Source organism: Humulus lupulus, chromosome 6 (assembly GCF_963169125.1).
Source record: "Humulus lupulus chromosome 6, drHumLupu1.1, whole genome shotgun sequence".
NCBI lineage: Eukaryota > Viridiplantae > Streptophyta > Magnoliopsida > Rosales > Cannabaceae > Humulus > Humulus lupulus.
In genome coordinates this window covers 186,138,788-186,163,237 of record NC_084798.1, presented here as the reverse complement: position 1 = coordinate 186,163,237, position 24,450 = coordinate 186,138,788, and positions in this window count along the sequence as shown.

Genomic DNA, 24,450 nt, shown 5'->3' with positions numbered 1-24,450 from the left:
AGGGCATCATCAGCTCAAGGTACGGGAAGAGGATATTCCTAAGACAGCTTTTAGAACTCGTTATGGGCATTACGAGTTTTTAGTCATGTCTTTCGGTTTTACCAACGCTCCAGCCGCATTTATGGATTTAAAGAATAAGGTCTTTAAGGACTACTTGGATAAATTCGTCGTAGTGTTCATCAATAATATCTTGGTGTACTCAAAGGACAAAGTCGAGCACGAGGAACATTTAAGGTTGATCTTGCTATGACTAAAGGAGCATCAACTTTACACCAAGTTCAAGAAGTTTGAATTTTGGCTTTCGCAACTAGCATTTCTCGGCCACACAGTATCCAAGGACGGAGTTGCTGTAGACCCATCTAAGGTAGAGGCTGTGAAGGAATGGCCAAGACCAAAGAACACATCAGAGGTAAGAAGCTTTCTGGGATTAGCAGGTTATTATCGAAGGTTTGTAGAGGTATTTTCTAAGATAGCCACTCCGCTTACCTACCTGACCTGGAAACAACAGAGATTCAACTGGACTGGTAAGTGTGAAGAGAGCTTCTAGTTGCTTAAAGATAAGTTGTGCTCAACACCAATACTTTGTGTATCGACACCCAATGACAATTTTGTAGTCTACTGTGATGCATTGAAGCAAGGGTTGGGTTGTGTGTTGATGCAGAATGACAAGGTGATAGCCTACGCCTCAAGGCAGCTGAAGGAGTACGAGCAACGCTATCCAACACACGATTTGGAGTTGGCAGCGGTGGTCTTTACGTTAAAAATCTTGCGCCATTATCTTTATGGGGAACGGTGTGAGATTTATATGGACCACATTAGCTTAAAGTATTTCTTTACTCATAAGGAGCTCAACATGAGGCAGCGCAGGTGGTTAGAACTAGTGAAGGATTATGACTGTGAAATCCTATACCACCTAGGAAAGGCAAAAGTAGTTGATGATGCGCTAAGTAGGAATAGTTATGGAAATCTAGCAGCATTAGTTGGAATAGGAAAGCCACTACAGTAGGAGCTGATTAGTGTCGGAATAGAAATAGTCATCGGTAAGCTGGCTAACTTGTCTGTCAAGTCAAGTCTGTTAGAAGAAATACGGATTGGGCAAGGACATGATGACACATTAGTAGTACATATGGATGCAGTCAAAGAAGGCAAAGCCACAGATTTTGTGATATCAGGACATGGGTTCTTAAGATATAAGGATCAGATATTGTAACGCCCTGGTGAACCGGAACAGTTAGGGTGAACGGTGAACCGGAAATTTGACTCATTGCCTGAGTCCTTTGGTTAAAACGTGTTCTAAGTGTTATTAACAGGCTAAGGTGGAAACCAATAAAAAGGAAAGGATATGTTTTATTTGATACATAAAACTGTTCATGGGCCCACAAGAACATTTACAAGTTATTTACAACTCAAAAAGGTCATTACTGTTCCAAAATTTCAAACCCGTTGACCTAAGCGGCAAAAATAGGTTAAACCCCCTAGTTCCTCTGAGAACACCTTGGCCGTGGTGGTCAAGCGGCCGCATACGTACATATCACCACCTAAGCTCTCCACTCAAGGCTGGGTGAGCTTTTCTTTCCCTTTACCTGCACCACATAGCACCCATGAGCCAAAGCCCAGCAAGAAAACACAGTATTGTATGTAAACATCATCAAATGATTATCACTATTACCACACAGAGCTCATAGCTCTCAAACAGATGAGTGAATATCACTCGAGGTTCTGGTAAACCATACTGAGTGACTGAAAAGCAGGTCACTAACTCAAACAGAAGAGTGGTTGTTGGGTAAGCCACTAGCCTTCAACAAATGAGAGACTGATGAGTAAGTCTCTAACTTAACAAATGAGTGACTGATGGGTAAGCCACACAAGCGCTTATAATATTCCTCGAACTTGAGGTCGGTCCGGCATTAATGCTCTTTGAGTCATCCAATGCAGAAAGTCGATTAGATCTAATCTTTATTGGCTTGCGTTGAACACGCTAAGGTCGTCCTGACAAATGAGTCAGCACTATGTGACCAGTGCCCAGTACCACTGCCGAACCTAACTAATAAGTCACAGCTTCACAGTTGATACTAGCACCTTTGCCAAATCTGACTAATGAGTCAGTACCATGCACAAGTCAGCAACATTTGCTAAGCATTCAATATTCAATCCATGTCCACATTTATACAACCAACATGCCTCATGAATAACCATGCATGTCACATATGGGGTGCAGTTTTCTTACCTCTGATTCAAGCTAGAATGAACAAAAGAACGACCCTTGAGAACGGTTTAGCTTTTAGTCCTTTAGCGGTTACCTAATCATAACACATTATAGGATACCATCAATAACATGATAATCAAGGGTTCTCAAACCAAGATCTAGCCTCCGATACATCAATCCTCACTAATCCGGGTAGTAGGAGTGATCCCAAGGCCTAAAACCATGTTCCCGGGGTCAAAACATGCAAATGGGCTCAACCCTGCTTAAGAGTCGCGGCCCTGGCACCTTGTGCCGCGGCCCCCAAAAAATCTAGAGGCAAGTGCCGCGGCGCCCAACACCAAGGGCTGCGGTGCCCAGCGCAAACAGAACCCCCTCCTTCCTCATCGACCTAGGGCCACGGCGCTCAAGAACAGGGCTGCGGCCCCCAACCCTAGGCCATTCCCAAACGTGTTTTCAACTTCTCAAAACGTCCAAAATCATACCTAAACATTCCCCAATCATCAAAACAAGGTTCCCAAGCTTCCCAACGCACCAAAACCCTCTAAACCCAAGGTTCAAACGAACCGAAAACTCAACAATTCACAAAGTCCAATTCAAAGCTTAGAAACTCTAAAAACTCAAAACTTTAAACTTAGATTACCTTTGATTAGGTTGTTTTCTGTCAAATCCTTCGGTCAAGAAGCTTCTAATCTTTCCTAGGATCGCTATGCCTCGATCCTCACTTGATTCTGACTCCTAGAACTCAAGATTTCTTCGAATATGCTTCGGATGGAAAAAATGAGCTAACGAAGGAGAACGAGAGGTTTTCTAATCGTACGTTCTATCTGACAGCTACTTCAAGCTTAAGTAACCTCAAATAAAACCTAATGCTCGGGGTCCCAAAACACCCCTGGGGACATTATAGTCAAAACCTCCAGAATTTCACCCTGATCTCAAATATTCCCAATTTATCATCAAATAAACATTCTTACTACCCGATAATTGACCCCGTTATGATAAAACCGCTAATCCACTAAATAGGACCGTCTCATGCCGAATAGCTCGAATATATCTCCATAATAATGGAATCTCATTAACAAATCACATTATGCACCCAAATACACAAATTTACCCTCAATGGGCCAAATTATCAAAACATCATAATATTTCAAATGTGTACCCACATGCATGCATATATCATCATATTATAATATAATTCACATAAACATGCATATATTCATTTAATGGTGTAATTAAACAATTACGGCCCTCCCGGCCTACTAAATCGCCACTAAACCACATCAGAGAATTCGGGGCATTACAGATATGCATGCCGAATGATCAAGGGATTAAAATAAAGATTTTAGAAGAAGCGCACAATACCCCATACTCGGTTCACCCAGGGTCAACCAAGATGACTCACGACATTAAGGCAATATATTGGTGGCCAGGAATGAAGAAAGATATAGCAAAATTTGTGTCTAAATGTTTAATATGCCAACAAGTGAAAGCAAAACATCAGCGGCCTGCAGGCTTATTGCAACCACTTAGCATTCCATAATGGAATTGGGATGATATAGCCATGGATTTCGTGACGGGTTTGCCACGAACAAGTAAGCGGGATGATTTGGCTTGGGTTGTAATAGACAGATTAACCAAGTTACCTCATTTTCTATCTATTAAGACTTCATACACAGTAGATCAATACGCAGACATTTATGTACAAGAAATAGTATGACTACATGGAATCCCTAAGATAATAGTATCTGATAGAGGATCAATGTTTACATAGAGATTTTGGGGAAGTTTGCAGCAAGCCATGGGTACCAAGTTAAGTCTTAGTACGACATTTCATCCTCAGACAGACGGTCAGTCCGAGCGTACCATACAGATTTTAGAAGATATGTTGCGCTCTTGTGTACTTGACTTCAGAGGATTATGGAGTAAGTATTTGCCGCTGATAGAATTCTCCTACAATAATAGCTACCAATCAACGATTGGGATGGCACCCTACGAGCTACTTTATGGAAGAAGGTGTCGATCGCTGTTACATTGGGACGAGGTAGGAGAAAGGCAACTTCTTGGTCCCGAAGCTGTTAGAAAAGCTCAGGAAGCAGTAGCACTGATTAGAAAACGTATGCTCGTGCTCAAAACCGTCAGAAAAATTATGCGGATGCCAAGCGGCGTGATGTGGAATTCAAGGTCGGAGATCAAGTCTTCCTAAAGATATCTCCTATGAAAGGTGTGAAGCAGTTTGGGAAGAAAGGCAAGCTTAGTCTCCGGTTTATAGGTCCATTTGAGATATTGGTTAAAGTGGGAGCAGTTGCCTGTCAGACTTGCCCATGTCGTTAAAATACCAAGCGATTGGGAATCCTTACTGTTAATGCATCACACCCCATTCGATACAAGTGATAGTTCCTGAGATGTCTCTTCCCTTGATCCTTATCTAGTAATAACCAGATCGATGATCAACTCCTGAAGACATTGTCCTGTCTTGTAACGAGGCATCTAAACCCTTCATCCCTAGCAGGCAATATCCACAAGTCCCATGACACAATATTCTGCCCAATTCACTTATAAGTCGCATCCTTTTTCAGGTGACTCAATAATTCCTTAACCCAAACTAATATCATTCCTCATAGCGTCCCTGATACCAAATCCTTCCATACTCAATCTTCGAACTGTACCCAAAAGCTTCTAGCATACTCATCTGCATCCTTACTGGCTGATTTAATTCCTATTCAGTCTAATCAATATACTTCTAGAGATACTCATGACTGTCCAGGGTTGTCCCTTATATAACATATTAACTTTCCTCAACAAATACTCATCTGAATCCTTCCTAATAGACGCACAGCACCAAATCCTTTCAGCTCTTTTTCCTAACCAAAGCAAAGGCTATCCAATCCACTGGTCACTTCTGAGAAACTAACCTTGGGCTCTAAATGAGTAAAATATCTCAGTCTTCCTTATCTTGATGGCCAACTTGTAAACCGAACCCCCTTCCTGTCCAAACCAGGAGCCATAAAACCACCCAAGGTTCTCATTCTGTCGATCACTGAGTAGCCACACTTACTAGGTTTCCACGAACGAAGATATCACCACCTTTATTCCTTTCATCTTAGATAATAAGGCCCTCTCTCTACTGCCCAAGCACAGACAACCATCTCAGAGTTTAACTCACAAATGACTTATCATCTCCGGCTTCATCGATTTGTACCATAATTCAAAGTGGATCGACCAACCCACCAAACTCGGCAATATACACTACCGCTATTATGCCACTTTCGACATCCTTTTACCACAAATGCCTAGTACGGCTACTCTATCCCAATTTATCCTTCTCATATCACTAAGAACGGGATTAGCCACACCCATTCACTAATTGATTCCTGAATAAACCCAAACCTTCCTCGAAACTAGAGGATAATACTTCCATACAATAATTCTTGTCTGTTCCTCCTCAGTAACCTGCCTTTTTCATCCATCCAATCCCTTCTATCAGACCCCACAGCCTGACTCATATATCAGCAAACATCTACTGCGAATCTCAGGGGCAGGTGAAGGATTCCAACCCCCCAACTATCATCTTCCATCCTTATCAAAACCAAAATTGAGTCCAATTAACCATTCTCAGCACATACACCCTAATTTAGTCTGTCTTCACCGACTAAACCTATCAGCCCTGACGTTTATACCCAAAACCATCTCAAGGGAAGATCCAAATAATCATAACAATCAAACACACATAAAGCATATCAAACACCCATTTTATGCATAAATTATCAAATTTCTTTTTCACTAAATGCATTCTCACCTATTATGTCTTCCACACCGATAAACAGGTTTAGCATATAAGTTCAACTTAAACATATAATAACCCACAATCCATATATCATCATTATTCATATACTCATCCACATCCAAGAGCAATGCTAATCAGCATGCCTTAATATCATCACACAGCAGTCAAGGGCCAGGCCCTGTCAGTATCTCATGCTCCCTATTAATCATACCAGTTAATACACTCATATTTTACTCAAGCACTTAAGCATAAAATTTCATGTATTCCACTACAAACCCTTGAGTCGAGCTTGTCTTTAGCAGCGATTGTACATGTACAGCTAATCTTCGGGAACCCATAAACCCAGACGGCTCTGATACCAAGTTGTAACGCCCTGGATAACCAAGACCGCTACATTGTGTGTTTAAAATAGTGCAAGACTTGCTAATCAAGTCATTTAAACAAAATGTGAATTCAACATCATCAACGGATTAGGAATAAAATATTTTGGTCATAAACAGGCTACTTTATTGGAAATGACAGTTTAATGCATGGAAACTCAAAACAGGGTTTAGATGACTTAATTACAGCAAATTCCTAGAGTTACAAATAATTCAAGCCACTCTAATGGCAAAATATACATTTTAGGTTTCTGTCCCTGTACAATCCCTCGACTGTGGCGGCCGAGGAGCTGACAATGTACACCTCGCCCCCAGAGCTCTCCAACTCATGGTTGATTCAGCCTACCCTTGTCTTTACCTGCACCACGTAGCACCCGTGAACCGAGGCCCAGCAAGAAAGCATGATATCATAGCAAGATCAACAACGATAATCAAATATTCCACACTACATACCAGGAATTCAATAATTCATAACATTTATCCAATCAGTGATAACACTCAACAAGTTAACATTTTGTCATCCAGACAATCAGCCAGCTATATCCATAACGCAATATTCACGTTCACAATCAACAAATTATCACATCCATCAAATAATATTCAGGGTCGGCGCCCTTAGTCGCACCCTCTATTTAACACACTATCTTCGGCTCACTTGGGCCGCCCCCAGTGTAATACTCACTGATTCTGGCCAGCTTAACCAAGCTCAGTGATAAATAAGCTGCCTCAGCTACCAGTGGCCGAGCCGCGCCTCAGTGCGCAAATATTGATTCCGACACCCTTAGGCCGGTTATCGCATGTCCCATGGCATAATAATACCATCATATGACATGATATACAAATATAGGGAGCTCTTAGTCCCATCGTGTCCACATGGTTAATCACATTCACATAACAATGCATACAAACATAGGGAACACTTAGTCCCAACCTAGCCACATAATCAGGTGCAGCTTTCTTACCTTTCGATTCGCTAGCTTTGATCACTTGACTCCTTGAGCACGATCCCTCTCGAGCCCTAGCGCTCACCTAAACACAATCATAGGTCAAAGTCATCACCAAACCTCAAGTCCAAAACCTAGCCTCGGGACCAATCCCGAGCCCCCGGGAAGTTCTAGTTCCACCAAACAAGGTGGTGGAACCAAACCCCAAACCCTTGGTCAAAAACCCTTGCAAATAACCCTAAAATCCCTTTCTGAGAACAGGGCAGCGCTACAACGCTCTTAGGAAGGCTCTACAGCGCTACAAACAGAACCAAATTCCCTCAGAAAGCTTGGCCTAGCGCTACAGCGCCCAAAGGCTAGCGCTGTAGCGCTAGTCACAGACAGGCAATACCCCTGTTTTCCCTCCTACAATTTCCTCGAGCCAAACTCAACCAAAACCTCTCCAAACCTTCACCAAACTCAAAAACAACCTTATTAACACACTCCACTCATGCCAAGCACCCCAAATACTCAAAACCCAATCACATGCATCTCTAATCCCAAAATTCACCATAGCTGTCCCTAAGCTCAGAAACTCAGCCAAACCAGTCAAAACATCAGAGTTAGAGGCTTAGAATCCATACCTTTAATGGAGTTTCGATTTCAAGACAGCCTCTACACCACCTTAGCTTGCTCTCCCTCAACCTTTGGCCTGAATTCCCTAAAGTCCCCATCAGATTCAACTTAAACACCATAGTTCAAAAACCAAAACCAAAAATTGAAGAACTCTAAAGTCTTACCTCAGGTGCTGGTGTGTTCTTGCTAAACCCCTGCCAGTTCTTCAAACCTAGCTTAGGATCCTTGATGCTCAGCTTAGCCCAGCTCTCCTCTGAGCTTTGCTCCAAGAAAACCCAAGAAAAGTGGTGAGAGAACCACAAACCGACCCTAGAGAAAACTCTCTGTTTTCCTCTCCTTTCTCCTTTCTTTCTTTTCCTTCTTCAAACTTCTGTAGTATTCTACCACTTCCACTAACACAAAGCCTCAGTAATACCAATCTTTAAAAAGCCAAATGACCTCAATGCCCTCCCTTTTATTTCTAACCCTTTAATCCACTTAAGGGCATTTTAGTCATTTCACCCCAATTCACGCTAACTCCTCGAGTGTCTCTAATATTCACCGATTACTACCCAATACCTAATTAACTACCAATAATATTCCTCGATGTCAAAATAGACCCCAATATACTTACTAAATTCCCATTTATACCCCCAAGCTCACCCCGAGCCGGGTATGAATCCCCGCCATGACTTTTTTGCTAATCTGCTCACTAGGATCGTCTCGAGTCACAGATCACAGATATATCCACATAATAATGTGGTCTCAACATTAGCCTACCAATATACACACAAATACACAATTACGCTCTCAATGAGCCAAATTACCAAAATACCCTCACAGCAGAGTATATAGCCCCATGCATGCCTTTATCATCATATAATAATATGACCCACATAATCATGCATATAATCATATATTAGCACAGTAATCAATTATGGCCCTCCCGGCCTCCTAGTCAAGGTCCTAAACCTTATTAGGAAATCTGGGTCGTTACAACTCTCGCCTCCTTACAGAAATTCCGTCCTCGAAACTTTATCTAAACTGCTTGGAATATGAATTCCGCACAACTGATTCCAGTTACCCTGGTCATTCCTTGACCCTACCATCTCTGGAGCGTTCCTTACCCGAAGGTATAATCCTGGTCCTCAAAACCTTAGTCTTTTTATCTCATAACTGAGCTGACCACTCCACATGGAATAACTCCATCTTAAACTGCAGATTCCTATCAATTAACACATTAGTTTCTCCAACCCATGTCCTCGACATGGAGTACAGAATACACCGCGTATGGCCAACAGTGCCCAAAGCTGTGATCAACTTAAGAACAATCTCACTGATCCTTTCCTGGATCTACACAGTTTTAATACTCTGGGGTTCAACTAGTTCTTCACTCCTTTATCTCTGGTGATATCCTAAGGAAGATACCATCTTCCACTTGGAACTCCATACTCTTGTTTCCCAATTCAGTAAAGCTTTTCCATTTACTTTGAAAAGTGAATTTCCATGCTCTAACCCTTTTAATAATCCCAATGATCCCCTGAACTACCTCCCGATCCAAATACAACATCTCACTTATCTCATTCCAACGAATGGATGATATACAATCCTTGTTATTCTCCATTTTATCAAGTGTTCTTCCGATAACTAGGTAACTTTCTTTCTCTCTAATTTACCATCAGTCTGAAAATAATAAAATTCATCAAATTCTGATTATCTATTCATCGCCTTCCCTAATCCTCCCAAGACCTAAGAGTAAAACAAAGTCCTCATTCAATGAAATTAACCCCGAATCCCATGGAGGCTTACCATCCATCTTGTTTAGAGTTCTGAATACTAGTCAACCGTATAAATTATCCTTACTGATAAAAGCAAGTTCTCCCCAGATGCTGGTCCATAATGACCCAACCGTCTTGGCAGCCTCTCTGCGATACCTATCACGATATTTCCTTATTCCCATTATAACATACTCAAAGGCTGCGATGCCTATCACAACCTGCTATCAGGTTAAGAATTTTGTTCCTCATTCATTATATTCCTTTCCACCTAGGCCTCCAATACAAAACTTCAAATTACGGTACCTTTTTCCTAATGTCTGGATGAAAAGACCAAGAGAGTAGTACGAGATTCATCCAGAATTTCCATGTAATTTCGGTGCCCATCAGAGTCCAGATTTGATCCTTATATCACGATAAACTTATACATAACACTATAAAATCCTTAGCTAACTCAATTAAGACTTGCCTTTAATTCCTTTCATTTGGGACTTCCTTAACTGTCTTTCTTGATCCTTCATGGGATAATAACTCCAAGTATCAACTGGCTATCAAGCCCACTTGAACTCCACTCTAGTTTCAGTCGGATCCTTTACCAACATCATGCATAGACCATCACTTCCTCCTGTCTTGAGGTGTCATAGCAACTCATCAATTGATTCTAATATATAAAAAGACGTGGAGCTCAACCCAAATACATGTACCACCATGCTTGCTCAAGGAGACTCTTACCTCGAAGGCATATTTTTTAACCTTGACAAAGTTCCAACCAAAATACATCACTATGCCGTCAATCAGGATAATCATAAATCCGATTCAAATAATCTTTGAGTACCCTTTTTACCCATTTCACAAAACAATTTGGCATTGACCAAACCCTCAGCACATGACCCAGCATCTTCAGTGCCTTTATCTAATATAATAGCAATCTCCTGCCTATCCTCTTCTCTGATCTCCAGCTGGTAATAACCAGATCATAGATCCCTAACTGTCCCCGATCTCTAGCTAGTAATAACCAAATCAAAGACCCTTAATTATTCTTGATCTCTAGCTGGTAATAACCAGATCAAAGATCCTTCCTGAAGAATATCATCCTATTCAACAACTGAGACTTTAATTCTCACAGCTTTGCTAAAACCGTTCAAAACAGTGTCTTAGATCTAATTCCATCACTGACACCAATCTTATCACCATTCCATCTCTTTACGCAGATGTACTCCTTGACAAATTTCTTGGATACTTATCTGGAATCCCACAAACTAATCCAGTCTGTCTTGTCCCACTGATACAACTCAAGTAGTGTTCATCATACTAGCTAAGGTTCCAATCTTTCCCCTGCAATAGATTTCCCACTCCAGGTACAAATGCTAACCACTGCAAGGATCTCCTCTTTTAAACTCAGTATCACCCATCACTGTTTCTCACACCTGACCATCTCTTCATATTCAAAGTCCTTACGTTGTAACTGTCTTCAAGGATACTATAAGTAGTAGCTGCTATATTCATCGGTCTTAGTGTGCTTCTGATCAAATCTCTTTGTACCTAATCTCTTCCCTTCCTGTAGGTTAACCTCGAATACCTTTGCAGAATGAAGTTGATACCCTCTGAAACCTTACCTCTGACCCTGTTGCTTCAGTCGTGATATCATCAGTATAGTAGTCGTTCACGTTCTACCTCTAGCTGGGGAGTAGTTTACCTTATCACCAGTGAATCTGAATACAACCCACCCATATCATTTCTCTCTTCTCTGCCTGTCAGACTTGCCCATGTCGTTAAAATACTAAGCGATTGGTAATCCTTACTGTTAATGCATCACACCCCATTCGATACAAGTGATAGTTCCTGAGATGTCTCTTCCCTTGATCCTTATCTAGTAATAACCAAATCGATGATCAACTCCTGAAGACATTGTCCTGTCTTGTAACGAGGCATCTAAACCCTTCATCCCTAGCAGGCAATATCCACAAGCCCCACGACACAATATTCTGCCCAATTCACTTATAAGTCGCATCCTTTTTCAGGTGACTCAATAATTCCTTAACCCAAACTAATATCATTCCTCATAGCGTCCTTGATACCAAATCCTTCCATACTCAATCTTTGAACTGTACCCAAAAGCTTCTAGCATACTCATCTGCATCCTTACTGACTGATTTAATTCCTATTCCGTCTAATCAATATACTCCAAGAGATACTCATGACTGTCCAGGGTTGTCCCTTATATAACATATTAACTTTCCTCAACAAATACTCATCTGAATCCTTCCTAATAGACGCACAGCACCAAATCCTTTCAGCTCTTTTTCCTAACCAAAGCAAAGGCTATCCAATCCACTGGTCACTTCTAAGAAACTAACCTTGGGCTCTAAATGAGTAAAATATCTCAGTCTTCCCTATCTTGATGGCCAACCTGTAAACTGAACCCCCTTCATGTCCAAATCAGGAGCCATAAAACCACCCAAGGTTCTCATTCTATCGATCACTGCCTATTAGGGTAAGTTCTAACATGTTTTTCTCGACCGTTAGAACTCTGCTGAAGATGTCGCTCAGAAGGTCTGCATGCATGAATGCCAATGCCTCTAGCGTCGCTCCTGAAAATAATGAAGCCCCTCCAATTTGCAGAAGGGGAGCGCGTGCTGCCGCTGCTGCTGCAAACCAAAGTGCACCGCCGCCGCCGGTTGACAACACTGTAGAAATTGTCAGATTTCGACAACAAGTAGAAGAGCTGCTGCAGCAATAGTGACAACAGGCACAGCCTCAAACTCAGACTCGGCCTCAGCCTTAGCCGCAACCGCAGCCTCACCAAATGGCGCCCCAACAAGTAGGTCCTTATAGGGGATGGCCAATGGCGAACTATGCGCCCTACCCAACTCAATACATGGAGCCAATCTACGAGCGGTCTCCTAAGCAACACGCTCCAAACTTTGAAGGGACAACAGACCCCTTCGAGGTGAAAGGATTGCTCAGGAATGTAGAGTCGATCCTAGCGCACATGAATCTCGGCAATGCGGACCACATATCCTGCATTTCATCTTTGCTTAAGAAGGATGCTAAAATATGTTGGGACTTAGTTCAGCAGACTCATGACGCCGCCACCATGACATGGACCAAATTGTGGAGCTATTCCACAAAAAGTACTTCAACTCGGCAATCATCGCTACGAGGGTGGAAGAGTTCACCAGTCTGAAACAGGGCAACTTGACGGTAGCAGAGTATGCTCGGCAATTCGACCGACTAGCCAAGTTTAGACCAAAGCTGGTTCCAACTGACTTTTTTAGGGTTACCAAGCTCGTTAAAGGACTCAAACCAATGATTGAGCTAGGGGTTAAACTATCAAACCCTGAACTACTACTTATGTTGATGTTCTAGAAATGGCTATAGAAGTAGAAAGGTTTCAGGCAAATGTTAGTAAGGAGGAGGCTAGTAAGCCTGAGCCTAAACAGCAAAGTCAACCTCAGAATGGTTGGAACAACCACCACAACAATCATCAACCTAGCAGCAATAATGGTCAGAAGAGAAGGCATCTTGACAATAAGCAGTTCGACAACGATAAAAGAGCACAGAAAAACAATGGAGCTAGTAGGTCGGGTTATGTTGAATATACGCAGTGCTCTAAGTGCCAAAAGAAACATCCTGGTGAGTGTCATGCAAACACCAAGGGATGCTACAATTGTGGTCAGGAAGGTCACCGGAAGAGGGAATGTCCCCAGCTCAAGCCAGAAGAAAAAAAGGGACAATAAGATGGTTCTTGCCAGAGTCTTTGCCTTGACCCAGGGAGAAGCTGACACTAGTAATAAAGTGGTCACAGGTTAGATTCCTATCCTCAATAATGTATGTTTAGTATTATTTTATTCGGGAGCCACTCACTCGTATATTTCGTTAGGAATGATAGAGAAATTAGACAAACCTTGTGAAATATTTAGAACTAGGTTTGTGACAGAATTTCCTTCGAGTGAAATAGTCCTATCATCATGGATAGTACGAGGCGTACCGATCAAAATCGAGGACGTAGAACTAGAAGGAGACCTGATAGAATTAGAGATCAAAGACTTCGACGTAATACTAGGAATGGATTGGTTAGCAAGGCATGGCGCAACAATCGACTACAAATGCAAGAAAGTGATGTTCGAGACTCCTGACGGTCAGAGACTACGCTTTATGGGAAAAGTTTCAAGACTACGTACGCCGCTTATTTCATCTCTAAAATCTTAGAGAATAAAAGAAAAAGGATGTCACGCATTCTTAGCCAGCGTCATGGATGTGGTAAAGGAAACACCACTAAAGGCTGGAGACATCTGCATCATAAAGGAATTTCCAGAGGTATTTCCTAACGACTTACCAAGGCTACCGCCGACTCAAGAAATTGACTTCACAATCGAACTAGTACCGGGCACCGAGCCTATCTCCAAGGCACCATACCGGATGGCACCTACCGAACTCAATGAGTTAAAGACACAGCTACAAGAACTCCTAGACTTGAGTTTCATTAGACAAAACCATTCGCCATGGGGAGCACCGGCTCTATTTGTGAAGAAAAAGGACGGAAGCATGCGGATGTACATAGATTACCGCGAGCTGAATAATATGACGATTAAGAATAAGTACCCGCTGCTCCGGATTGATGACTTCTTTGATCAACTCTGAGGCACGACTGTGTTTTCAAAGATTGATTTACAGTCAGGGCATCATCAGCTCAAGGTACGGGAAGTGGAAATTCCCAAGACAACTTTTAGAACTCGTTATGGGCATTACGAGTTTTTAGTTATGTCTTTCGGTTTTCCCAACGCTCTAGCCGCGTTTATGGATTTAAAGAATAGGGTCTTTAAGGACTACTTGGATAAATTCGTCGTAGTGTTCATCAACGATATCTTGGTGTACTCAAAGGACAAAGTCGAGCAGGAGGAACATTTAAGGTTAATCTTGCTACGACTAAAGGAGCATCAACTTTACTCCAAGTTCAAGAAGTTCGAATTTTGGCTTTCGCAAGTAGCATTTCTCAGCCACATAGTATCCAAGGACGGAGTTGCTGTAGACTTATCTAAGGTATAGGTTGTGTAGGATTGGCCAAGACCAAAGAACACATTAGAGGTAAGAAGCTTTCTGGGATTAGCAGGTTATTATCGAAGGTTTGTAGAGGGCTTTTCTAAGATAGACACTCCACTTACCAACCTGACCCGGAAACAGCAGAGGTTCAACTAGACTGATAAGTGTGAAGAGAGCTTCCAATTGCTTAAAGATAAGTTATGCTCAGCAACAATACTTTGTGTACCGACACCCAACGACAAGTTTGTAGTCTACTACAATGCGTCAAAGCATGGGTTGGGTTGTGTGTTGATGCAGAATGACAAGGTGATAGCCTATGCCTCAAGGTAGCTGAAGGAGTACAAGCAACGCTATCCAACACACAATTTGGAGTTGGCATCGGTGGTCTTTACATTAAAAATCTGGCGCTGTTATCTTTATGGAGAATGGTGTGAGATTTATACGGACCACAAAAGCTTAAAGTATTTCTTTACTCAGAAGGAGCTCAACATGAGGCAGTACAGGTGGTTAGAACTAGTGAAGGATTATGACTGCAAAATCCTATACCACCCGGGAAAATCAAATGTAGTTGTTGATGCACTAAGTAGGAAGAGTTATGGAAGTCTAGTAGCGTTAGCTGGAATAGAAAAGTCGCTACAGTAGGAGGTGATCAATGCCGGAATAGAAGTATTCATTGGTAAACTAGCTAACTTTTCCATCCATTCAAGTCTGTTAGAAGACATACGGATCAGGCAAGGGCATGATGACACATTAGTGGCACATATGGATGCAGTTAAAGAAGGCAAGGCCACAAATTTCTCTATATCAGAACAGAGGTTTTTGAGATATAAGGATCGGGTGTGCGTGTCGAATTATCATGGATTAAGATGAAGATTTTAGAAGAAGCACACAATACCCCATACTCAGTTCACCCAGGGTCGACCAAGATGACTCACGACCTTAAGGCGTTCTATTGGTGGCCTGGAATGAAGAAAGATGTAGCGGAGTATGTGTCTAAATGCTTAGTATGCCAGCATGTGAAAGCAGGACATCAATGGCCTGCAGGCTTATTGTAATCGTTTAGTATCCTAGAATGGAAGTGGGACGACATAGCCATGGATTTCGTGACAGGACTACCACGAACAAATAAGTAGCATGACTCGGCTTGGGTAGTAGTAGATAGACTAACCAAGTCAACTCATTTCCTGCCTGTCAAGACTACATATACAACAGATCAGTATGTAGACATTTATGTCCGAGAAATAGTAAGACTACATGGAATCCCTAAGACCATAGTGTCTGATAGAGGATCGGTGTTTACATCGAGATTTTGGGGAAGCTTGCAGCATGCCATGGGTACCAAGTTAAGTCTTAGTACGAAATTTCATCCTCAGATCAATGGTCAGTCCGAGCGTACCATACAGATTTTAAAGGATATGGTGCGCGCTTGTGTACTTGATTTCGGAGGATTATGGAGTAAGTATTTGCCGCTGATAGAATTCTCCTACAATAATAGCTACCAGTCAACGATCGGGATGGCACCATATGAGTTTCTTTATGGAAGGAGGTGTCAGTCGCCATTACATTGGTATGAGGTAGGAGAAAGGCAACTTTTCAGACCCGAAGCTGTTAGAGAAGCTCAGAATGCAGTAGCGCTATTAGAAAGCATATGTTCGCTGCTCAGAGCTGTCAGAAAATTTATGTGGATGCCAAGCAGCGTGATGTGGAATTAAAAGTTGGAGATCAAGTCTTCTTAAAGATATCTCCTATGAAAGGTGTGAAGCGGTTTGGGAAGAAAGGCAAGCTTAGTCCCCAGTTTATAGGTCCTTTTGAGATATTGGACAAGGTGGGAACAATTCCATATAGATTATCCCTACCGCCAGCTCTAGCAGATAGTCATAATGTGTTCCACATCTCGATGCTGTGTAGATATGTGCCAAACCCATCTCATGTCCTCAAGTATGATACGATAGCACTCCAGAAAGACTTGAGTTACGAGGAACGATCGGTTAGCATCCTAGATAGAGGGATGAAGGAATTATAGTCTAAGAGTATTCCTATAGTCAAGGTCCTATGGAGTAAAAGTTCTGAACAGGAGGCAACATGGGATTTGGAGGAGGACATGTTTGCTCGATATCTGGAATTGTTTGGTAAGTAAATTTCGGGGATGAAATTCTTTTATTTAGGGGAGAATTGTAGAGTCCCAGAATATTTACTTAGCTAGCTAGATAGTATTAGTTTGTAGTATGTTAGTTACCGTGCATTTTGGTTCAAGTTGGGACTTAGTTGGAAACTCCTAGCAACAGTTATGGATTTTATAAGTTTAACCTATAGTTTAAGAATATTAATTATAACATAAGGTTTGATTAATATTGTTGGTCCTAGATATATTATTTATTATAACCTAAGGTTTAGATAGAACCATTAAGAGCATGACACTTGTCATAATCATGATTATTAAGGAATTAAGTATTTTGATGAATAGTTTTAACAAAAGAAAGATCTAGAAGCTCTAGAACCTTCCAGCCACTGTTAGGATCATATTATGACTCAGTCAAAGCAATTTATCCAATTCAAATTATGCTGAAAAAGTACAAATACGTGTTTAATATATCAATGTATGCCGATATATCGCAGCATAAGGGTCGATATATCGCCTACGGAAGATACGAAAAACACGTCGACTTTGCACAAACGTACGAACGGGGCTTGAGATTAGGGTGGAGGCGATATATTGCCCAGGGTAGGCGATATATTGCCCCTGGTGCTTCATTTTTGAAAATTTTGGTTTTAAATTTTGAAAATTCCCCTTAACCACTTAGACCTGCCTTTGAACGATTTTGACCGAGTTCTGGGCGTCAGTTGAATGAAAATTCAAATCTTTAATAATCATTTATTTATTCAAATTAAAAGGGGTTAGTTTCACTCCTTGAACTCTATAAATAGGACCTAGTGCTCAGCCATTTTCTTCATTCTTCAAGCATTTGATCAAAGCCTCCAAGGTGCTAGTGTTACTATAGAGAGATACATTTGGGTTTTGGGTTAAAGTTTTATCATTATAAGCTTTTATAAACACTTGGGAAGTGAGATTTAGTGTGATTTCTATATTGAGGTTTAGACCAATCCATAAGATCATTTAAGGTATTTCTATTCCTAAGTTCAGCTCTATATGGTTCTTTAGTTTTCTTTTATTCAGATCCTAACTCTTGTTTATGATTCTTGATTAGGTATTTATGTTCTTGAAACTTAAGGTTCTACTTGGTAAGTTTCTTCTTGGATGGTTTAGTGTTCTATTCATCTCTTTTTCTTTAGATTCTCACCATTTTTACTGTTGGTTTATAGGAGTGTTCTAATCCCGTTCTTGTTCCCAAATATCCCAGCTTTTGGTAAGGAAATAGGCTAGATATATGTGTGTTATATGTTTATGTTATGATATGTTTTATGCTATCATATGATATATGTTATGTTATATGTTTTATAGTCCTTGGGCATATGAATTTTTTAGATAACAAGCCCCACGAATATGTTTTATAGTCCTTGGGCATGTGTCTTGTTTAGCTAGCAAGCCCCAAGAATTTATGGGCATATGACTTGCTTAGCTAGCAAGCCCCAAGAATTTATGGGCATATGACTTGCTTAGCTAGCAAGCCCCACAAATTTATGGGCATATGACTTGCTTAGCTAACAAGCCCCAAGAATTTATGATGGCCATTGTAGCCCTATATGATATATGTTTTTATAGTCATATGTTTTATAGTATATGATATAGTCTTATGCTTATGAATTATGATGTATGCTTTTAGTAGATTTTCCTTACTGGGCATTAGGCTCACTCCTTTATTTTTAGTGTGATGCAGGAAAATGATTATGGAAGGCAGAAGGATTCTTGTCAGCTTCGCTTGTATGTTAAGGATGAATGGATTCAATGGACTGCGTGTTGATCGAGGACGGCGTTATTTATTTTATGTCTTTTAAATTATGTTTTGATGTAATTCTGCAATTAGTATTTAAAGTTATGTTTTATGTTTTATAAACAATGGGTACACATACCATATCACATTTTATTTTATACTTTTATGTTATTGATACAATATTTATTTTGGGGTTTTAATAAAGTTATGATTATTTCTTATGTATGTTTTCTCAAAAATAGCAGCTATGTCTAGTAGTTTTAATGGTCCAAGGTCTTAGAAATAGTTGGGTCATTACATAACCTATAGTTTTTCAAAATAAAAACTATATAGTTATATAATTAATTAATTCATAATTTCAATTGCCCATAACTATCACATAATTATTTCATTGCCTTGGAAAATTAATTCTTTGCAATTAAGTCCTTCTCTCTGCTTATCTTTCTTTTGACATCCTTACCCTTGACAGTGTAGGATAGAGGTGATCTAGGGACCATGGACCTATAATATGAAGCTCCAATATATTAGATTATTAATTAAACTCTTTAATACAATAATCTTATAGATTAATTCCATGATTACTCCACTATAAATATGGAATTGCACTCTAAGTATTTATAGAATTATATTTACGGAGTTTTCTCTTGTAGTCCATTGATATAATCAATAAATGTAGCTTTGTCCTCCATTTACTGATTTGTTAATGAGAGCTGGTCAAGATTACTGTTTTACCTTTATAATTACCTTTTGATCCTTAAGTACTATTAATTCACTAATGAATAATTAATCTATAATAAAATTATAGTTTGAGCTCAATAACTATTCAGTTCCAGAATTAACCCTTAAGGGAACCAATATTCGATCAACTAGGAAAGTATGGATTCCATTATTGTAATTCATGCTCCACGCCATTTATGATATTGAATCTCCAAAACAAAAGTCACTAGCCTCACTATACTAAGAAACCTTAATGAGTGAATCAAAAGATCCAATAAACACAAACAGGAGTTCATGAATACTCAGGATTTAGACTGAACTACATATGATCATCTATTATGATAAGAATCAAATCTTTATGTCAAACGACAAGTTTATAAAGATAATTCGTTCTTATTGCTCTTGTCATATATAATCTCTATTCTATACAACACATTTACTAAGATGTCTATCTACATCAGTAATCTGAATCTAGATCTCTTGCATCCCGTATGCTTAGTAAACCGCACTAGTAACCATTCATTAAAGATTCCTTACTTTAATATGTTACTGATAATTTTATTCATTATATGATCTTAATTCTCTCGTACTAATACAAGATCATATTCTCATGGATGAATAAGGAATTTTCTTGATATTATCATATAATTAACTCAAACAATAATTATAATATTCAAATATAATAAAAAATTTCTTTTTATTTTATTCAATAAAATGTCTTTACATGCTTTTAGGGCATTAATCCTAACATCTTACAACCCTCCCACTACGACAGACTACTGTAGTATCCTGGTTTGGAACTATGGTCTATTCTATTCCAACTTCTTAAGTTGGTTGTGGTGTGATCTTATAACCAAGTAACTCCTCAAGTATGTGACAGTCAGAATCCCGTGATCCGTAAGGGGAAAGACCGGGTAAAGCTGTGCAATCCCACACCGCCTGGGGAAGGTCAAGTGTGATGATTCTAAGACTGTGTAGGTATGGGACTACATAATTGAAGAGGGCTTAAATGGATTGATGGGTACTACCTATGCCAACAAGATGCATCTTCTTTTCAGTAGCCCATCACTTGAGAACTCCAAAGTTAAGTGTGCTTGACCTGGAGTAATCTCAAGATGGGTGACCTCCTGGGAATTTTTCCCAGGAAGCGTGCGAGTGAGGACAAAGCACGCTGGAAAGACTCGTGTTGGTTTGTAGGGCCAGTCGTCATTCCAGGAAGCAGCCATAGTGACGTGGGGCATTACAGAGTACAACCTCACTTCGAAGTTTGATGTCGCTCATATAGTATTCTTCCTAAAAAGTAGCATTTTTCTATACAAATTTTTTCTTTTATGTCGGATTATGAGGGTAACCTCCTATAGTGCCTCTGGGGTATCCAACAAATAAACATACTTCAGTTCTTGTTTCCAACTTTCCGGTCTTAGCTTTTAGCACATGTGTTGTACATCCCCATATACGCACATGCCTTAGACTAGGTTTGCCACCTGTCCACAATTCTGAGGTTGTCTTAGCTACAAACTTAGATGGAACTAGGCTTAAGATGTATGCAGTTGTTTGTAAAGCATATCCCCAAAATGATAGGGGTAATGATGAGTAACTGAACATTGATCTCATCATGTCCAACAAAGTCTTATTACTCCTTTTTGCAACACCATTTTTTTGCAGAGTAATTGGTGTAGTGAGTTGTTAAACAAATCAATGCTCTATCAAGAAATCTTTGAATTCCTTGTCAAGGTATTCCCCGCCTCGATCTGATCGTAGCATTATAAGGATTTTTCCTAATTGATTTTCAGCTTCGGCTTGGAATTCTTTGAACTTTTCAAAGGTTTCTGATTTCCTTTGCATCAAGTATACGTAACTGTATCTTGAGTAGTCATCAATGAAGGTGGCATAATACTCATAACCACCTAAAGATTGTGCATCCATTGGACCACAAACATCTATGTGAATTAACTCAAGAGGTTCTTTGGCTCTAACACTTTTAAAGGAGAAATATATTTTTTTTCATTTTTCCTTCTAAACAAGATTCGCAAACTGGTAGAGTTCTGACCTTGAACTCACTTAGATGTGTCATTAACTAGTCTTTGAATCCTTTCTAAGTTAATATTACCTAGTCTTAGGTGCCAAATATACGTATCGTCTTGAGGTATTCTTTGTCGTTTTGTCTTTGGTTGTTCAAATTTGAACATTTCAGTTTTCAGATCTTATCACATATAGGCTTTCCTCTAGATTTCTGTTACAAACATGCTAACCATTTCTTGAAATAATAACATAATTATTATTAAAATAAATAGAATAACATTGTTCTAAATATTTTGAAACATAAATTAAATTCTTTTTGAAATCAGGAATAAAATAGATGTCTTTTACAGATAAAAAAATATATTTTCAGTAAAATAAATTTTCGCTTCTCCCACTGCCCTGCTGAAACAAAAGCCCATGTCATCACTCTCAGTGTGAACTCCCCTTCTTGGAGATCTCTCCAAGAGCTAAGCATTTGAAAATCATAATAAACATGATTAGTGGCTCCTAAATCAACTATCCAGATATAACAATTATTTTCTACCAAGCAAGCCTCAATGTCCAGTAAATCATATTTACTTTCCTTTTTGTTCTTCAACTCCCCGAGGTTCATTTTACAATTCCTCTTACAATATCCATCTGTATGATAGTGGGAACAATTCCCATTGTAGTTGGAGTGGGAAACTTTTTTGCCCTTGCCTTTGTTAATGCTAGGCTTCTGAGTTGTGTGCTTAGTCATTGGCAATAAATTCTTGTTACTTTTCCACCTTTTAATATTACTAATTATTTTTTCATCAGCAAAAATGGACATACGTAAGTTTCCTCCAATCATTGTATTATTGTAATTAAACAAAAGAAAAATAATAAATACCACCATACACTCATACACCATAAATCATAAATCATAGTATTCATACAATGAAATAAAAAATAAACATGTTGCATGCTTACAAAAACCTATTCATATAAGTACAACGATGAGATTAAAACCACAAGTAAGTGTCATCGATAGGATAAGTCAAATACTTGCTAGTTAAAACAAGACGATCTCAATTGTTATTATATCAAAATATCTGATATCTTTATAATAAAAAATTATCATTATTTTGGTCAAAAATATATCCAACTAGGGTGGATATATTTTCGTGAGTGTAACCTACTATTTCAAGTTTCTTGACTTAACCCATGAGTGTTGTCGATAGGATAGGTCAAACATAGAACACATTTCAAAACCCTATCACAAAGAGGTCTACCTATTAAAATCCTAGCAAAAATACCTTCCAATAGGGAGGACGAAAGCAAAGTCGTCTTGAGGTCCTGACTATAACCAACGCTTTTCAACCAATAGTAGAGACTGTAGGTTATAGTGTCTTATAACATTCTCCTACTCACTATTTTAGAAATAAAAATTTGTTTATTAAAGTGTCTCATAATTTAATTCCTAAGTGATTATTACCAAAATTTAACTATTAAATCTAAATCACTTATGCAATCCAAATTTTAACTCTTAAAATTCTAAGATTACAAAATTTAGAATAATTACTAACAATTACTAATTAACTCTAAACTATATTTTTCCTAGGTTTTAAACTCATTAATAAACCTAAAACATATTAAGGTAATCTAGACATACTATTAATATGACATTACCCAATTTAACTACTTAAATCTAGTTCACATTATTTTTGTCCATTTATGGTAGAAAAAGAACTATACTACATTTCTATCCTAGGAGACATGTTAATTATAAAACTAACATTCATACATAGCATGTCATTTAAATGATGCAATGAGTGATTGTTCCTATTCTATATGGCATGTGAAGTGATCAACATGTTACCAATCATAAAATATAAGTAAATATTAGGGTATTGATCGGGTTCTCTTTGTTAAACAAAATTACAAAATACACTATGGCATTCCTTGGGCTTCAAAGCTTCTTGTAATCTCCATGAGCTTCGTCCTTTGTTGTGGCTTAGGAATTGGACACTCAAACCCTAATCTCATTGGACCTATGCGTGGGCTACAGTCCATTTGGATTGTGGTTGGCATCAGCTACAAGGCTTTGGGTCCTGTGGTATTTTATCTCTATAAAATATTATTTGTTGGGTCTTTATCATATTATTTTATATAGTATACAACTATACCACAAAATTAAAAATGATTAAATTAATTTTTAATTAAAAATTAATTTCACAAAATTAACAATATAATTTTATTTGCCATTAAATATTATTTCAAAAATAATATTAATTTGTGATATCAAAAATAATACTTTATTATTTTTTAATTATTTCCTTTTAATACCAAAAGCATACATATGTGTTATCGAGTTAGTACGGGGACAGTATGGACCCGTAGTTCTAAACTCCAATAATTTAATTAATTTCACTAACTCTTAGTTCCATTAACTAATTTATTAACTATGAATTATTCCATTGGAAATTCATAGTTGAACTGTCAAAACTCCAGTCTTATATTATTAGAAGCTATAACTATAAAGTCGTCCATTGATTTAGTCATTGCTTGAGTTATGACCTCTACTAGTTGTTCATAATTAAAGCTAGGTCTTAATGTTCGCTAACCTCTCTAATTATGTATTTATCAATTAGTTCCATTGATCCTCTAATGAAAATTATTCTTTTATTTTAATTACTGGATGAAATTTTTGTTCTCTAACAGAAATTGAGCGCTCTATGTTCAACCCCGAATCAACACTAAAAGGAACAACTAATCTGCTTTCATTTAAGTAAGGAGCAGATTCCATATCTGTGAAGTATGTTCCCAGCTACTTGTAGTTCTATGACTCCAAGATATCAGGAATTCAGACGTAGGAATATTGAACCTTACTCGACAAGTGAAAAGTCCTAAAAGCACAAATAGGTTTTCATTACTCACTTTAGGATTGAGTTAAGTCTCAAACGACTATCGATTGATGAATCTTGAAATTCTATATTTAAACGGAGATTATCATAATTTCTTTCTTTCATCGTGCCCCAGTCCAATACAATCTATATTGTATATGGTACATCTATCTCTTTATGTTGCTACACTTAATAGTCTGGATAAACTGCTCTGCCTTAAACAGAAGATAG